General features: G+C 41.4%; 1 pseudogene; it reads right to left on the bottom strand.

Moving 5' to 3' along the window:
* Positions 1–437: 437 nt before the first annotated feature.
* LOC102851817 lies at positions 438–1,187 on the bottom strand (annotated as a pseudogene).
* Positions 1,188–4,877: the final 3,690 nt, after the last annotated feature.

Genomic DNA, 4,877 nt, shown 5'->3' with positions numbered 1-4,877 from the left:
AGATGGTTTTGAAATTCAGGTGGAATAGACACAAGGTCACATTTTGGTTCCTGTGGATTTGATTTCATTTTCCTTAGCTTTACCTTGAACTTGCATATGAGTAGTTGGTGGTCTGTTCCAAAATCAGCACCTGCCCTAGCTTCTCCTGCTGATCTTTCCACAGATGTAATCAAACTAATTCCTAGGCATACCATTAGGTGAAATTCATGTGTATAGCCTGTGTTTATGTTTCTTATAAAATGTATATGAAATTAATAAATCATTGTACAAAATGCAATCATTCTATCTCCAACTTCATTTCTGTCACCAAGCCCATTTTTTCCAACTACTGATCCTTCGTCTCTCTTTCCAATTTTTGCATTCCAGTCACCTGTTAGTATTAATGCATTTTTTTTTTTTAATACATGAGATTATTTATTTGCCACACATAGAAAGTTCTATTTCTGACTGGATTCGGATTTGGAGGTAGCAGCTCTCAGAGAGGACAGCCTCTGTCTCTTGGCGATCTGCTCCTGGCGTTTCTCTTTGGCCCCCTTAATTTTCTTGGCCAAAAGCTTAGCGTACTCTACAGCCTCTGCCTTATTTTTCTTAGTGCACTGTTTCTTCAGCGAAATGCGCCGGCACTTATGCTGAAGGACGTGTGGAGCAACAAGACGCTGAATCTTGGGTGCTTTGGTCCTGGGTTTCTTGCCTTCTTTGTTTAGTGGCTTTCTCACAATATATTGACGGACATCATCTTCCTTGGAGATGTTGAAGAGTTTGCGAATTCTGCTGGCTCTCTTGGGCCCCAGGCGACGTGGCACAGTGGCATCAGTCAGTCCTAGGATATCCTTCTCCCCTTTCTTGACAATGACCAAGTTGAGAACACTCAGATTGACATCCACAATGCAACCACGGACAGATTTGCGCTTCCTCTCTCCAGTTCTCCGTGGTCTGTAACAAGAGTGACCCTTACTCAGCAGCAGGCGAACTCGGCCATGGGTCAAGATACCCTGCTTCATGGGGAAACCTTGCTTGTCGTTTCCACCGCTGATCCGGACAACATATCCCTTCCACTCGTCACCGAGAGAGTCTGCAGCAACTTCTGTGGCCATTTGCTTCTCATAAAACGTCCGAAGTTTGCGTTCATCGTCCACCTCAATGAGTTTCTGGCAGCCAGTGGCTGGGAAAGAGATGTTCAGCTTCATGGTGAAGCAGCCGATGGCCCCAGCGGTGCCAGGGAAAAGAGGTATTAATGCATCTTGATTGCATGTTCGACCGACTTCTGGCTGCAAAAGTTGGTAGAACTCTTCTATTTCCTCTTCTTTGGCTCTGGTTGTTGGTGCGTATATATGAATGATAGTGGTATTCACTGGACTTCTTTGTATGTGTATGGATATTATCCTGTCACTCACAATATTGGCAAAAAATAAGGCCTCAGGAATTGATTGTATACCAATTGACATATTTCAACTAACAGATGCTACCCTAGATGTGCTCACCAAGTTGTGTCAAGAAATCTGGAGGACAACCACTTGGCCAACTGACTCAATGAGATCTGTATTTGTTCCCATTCCAAAGAAAGGTTATCTGACAGAGTATGAAAATTACTGAACAATAGCAACAATAACATATGCAAGCAAGTTTCTGCTGAAGATTATCTAAAAATGAAGGAACAGCACATCAACATAGAGCCACCAGAAGTGCAGGCTGGACTTATAAGGGGCATGGTACTAGGGATATTGTAGCTAATGTTAGATGGATCTTGGCTAAAAGTAGGGAATACCAAAGGAATGTCTATCTGTGTTTTATTAATTACACAAAGGCTTTTGACTGTGTGGATCAGAACAAAGTGTTGCTAACAATGAGAACACTTGATCGGGCTTATGCAAAACTTATACTTGGACCAGGAGGCAGTCATCAGAACGGAGCAAGAAAACACTGTATGTTCCAAAATTGGGAAGGATTGTATGCCAGGAATGTGTCCTGTCTTCATACCTTTTTAAATCTATATGTAGGACAGATTACCCAGGAGGCTAGCCTCTATGAGGAGAAGGGTGACATCAGGATTGGAGGTAGACTCATCAACAATCTGCATTATTATGTAGATGACACAACCCTGCTTGCTGAAACTGAGGAGGACCTGAAGCCCTTGCTGCAGAAGGTCAAGTATTGCAGCCTTCAATATGGATTGAGGCTCAATATCAAGAAAACAAAGATTCTCACCACTGGGCCAATTGGCAGCATCAGAATAGATGGTGAAGACATTGAGATTGTTAAGAGCTTTTAGTTTGCTTGGCTCCACAATCAACACTCTTGGCACCAGCACTCAAGAAATTAAAAAACATATTGCGATGGGGAAGTCTGCTGTTAGAGACATCTCCAAAGAACTGAAGAGTAATGATGTCACTCTGGAGACTAAGATGCACCTGATATAGGCCATGGTTTTTGCAATCACTTGCTATGTATCAGAGAGCTGGACAATGACTAGGGATGATAGGAGAATTGATGCCTTTGAACTGTGGTGTTGGAGAAGAGTACTGAATATACCATGGACTGCTAAGAAAACAAACAGGTTCATCCTGGAGAGGGTTAAACCAAGCTGCTCCTTGGAGGCAAGGATTTTGAAGCTTTGTTTGACATACTTTGTACATGCTACATGGTGAGACCAGTTCTTAAAGAGGGACATCATGCTTGGAGGGTGGAGGGACAGCACAGGAGGGAAAGACCCTCTATGACATGCATTGATTCAGTGACTGGGAAAATAGTGGTAGGTGTTTGAGAGGCAGTGAGATTGGCACAGGATAAAGCAGGCTTTATGGCTGTTGTACATAGGGTCACTATGAGTCACAGGTGACTCGATGGCACATGACAACAACATGGTGCCATCAAGCTGTATATACCATATAGTCTGAATTGACACCCTAGATTCGAATTGACCCAGAGCAAGGTTTTCAGAAGCAGTTAATCACACGGGAGGGGATTTCTCAACTTTCTAAATCACCAGAGTTTCTTATAGATAAGAAGATTCTATATCATGAAAATGGCAATTCTACTAAAATCAACCTAAAAGTTTAATGCAATTCTAATATAGATATATATCTGTGTTTCATTGATTATGCAAAGGCGTTTGACTGTGTGGATCACAACAAACTGTGGCTGACTCTGAGAAGAATGGGAATCCCAGAACATTTGATTGTGCTTATGCAAAACCTACTTTTGGACTAGGAGGCAGTCGTCAGAACAAAGCAAGGAAACACTTCATGGTTCAAAACTGGGAAGGGTGTACACCAAGGATGTGTCCTATCTCCACACCTTTTCAGTCTTTTTTGTGAAACAGATTATCCATGAGTCTGGGCTCTATGAGGAGAAATGTGGCATCAGGATTGGAGGTAGACTCATCAATAATCTGCATTATGCAGATGACACAACCCTGCTTGCTGTAACTGAGGAGGACCTGAAGCACTTGCTGCAGAGGGTCAAGCCTTCAATATAGATTGAAATTCGACATCAAGAAAATAAAGATTCTCAACACTGGGCCAATTGGCAGCATCATGATAGATGGTGAAGACATTGAGACTGTTAACATCTTTAGTTTGCTTAGCTCTGCAATCAATACTCTTGGTACCAGCAGCCAAGAAATTAAAAGATAAATTGCATTGGGAAAGTCTGCTTTCAGAGACCTTTCCAAAGTATTGAAGAGAATGGTGTCAGCCTGGAGACTAATGTGTGCCTGATACAGGCTATGGTTTTTGCAATTACTTGCTATGTATGCGTCAGAAAGCTGGACTAAGACTAGGGATGGTAGAAGGAGATTAGATGCCTTTGAGCTGTGGTGTTGGAGAAGAGTACTGAATATACCATAGATTACGAAGAGAATTAATAAGTTCATGGAGAGGATGAAGGCAGGCTGCTCCTTGGAGACAAGGATTCTCAAGCTTCATCTGACATACTCTGGACATGTTGCAAGGTGGAATCAGTCCTTGGAGAGCGATGTCATGCTTGATGAGGTGGATTGATTCAGTTACTGGGATAGGTGTGTTAGAGACAATAACATTGGCATGGGATAGAGTAGGGTTTAGGGCTTTTGTACAAAAGGTTGCTATGAGTCACAGGGGACTCAATGGCACATAACAACAACAACAATAATAACAATGTCTAGGAGAGAGTAAAATAGATGAAAAGAATCAAATCTCTATGCACATCAAGAAACTTCTCTAGTAGGGTAAGAAGGAAATCCACAGACTGGGATAAATATTTGGCAATGACATATCTGATAAGGGACTCATATCTAAAATTTATAGAATATTCCACACTTCAGAAAGAAAAAGGTAAATAACACAATCACAAAATGGGCAAAAGAGGTGAGTAGAAACTTCCACAAAGAAGAAATTAAAATGGTCAACAACCACATGGAGAAGTGTTTAAAATCCTTGGCTATCAGAGAGATGCATATCAAAACTATGAGATTTCTTCTCACCCTATCAACAATAGTGAAGTTCAACAGGGCATCAAACAACAAATGCAGGTGAGGATGTGGAGATACCAGAACTCTTATTAACTGCTGGTGAGAATGTTAAATGGCACAACCTTTTTGGAAGGTTGTCTGGTGTATTTTGAACAAGTTGGAAATACAAATACCATTTTACCCAGCTATCTATCAACATGAAGCCTATACCTAAATCAAGAAGCTGTTATACAAACAGAATGAGAATATACAATGGATTAAAATCAAGAAAGATGTGCATTAACACTTTATCTTTTCCTCAAATGTATTCAGTCTATATGCTGAACAAATCATTCAAGAAGTTAGACTATGTGAAGGAACATGTGGCATCAGAATAGGAGGAGATTGAGGAAGCAGTGGAATCCTCCCAGACAGGGATTTTTTTGGGTGG

This window comes from Elephantulus edwardii, unplaced genomic scaffold (assembly GCF_000299155.1).
Source record: "Elephantulus edwardii isolate Elephantulus edwardi_28Jun2011 unplaced genomic scaffold, EleEdw1.0 scaffold00061, whole genome shotgun sequence".
NCBI lineage: Eukaryota > Metazoa > Chordata > Mammalia > Macroscelidea > Macroscelididae > Elephantulus > Elephantulus edwardii.
The sequence above is the reverse complement of the archived record's forward strand: the minus strand, read 5'-3'. Positions and strand labels throughout refer to the sequence as shown.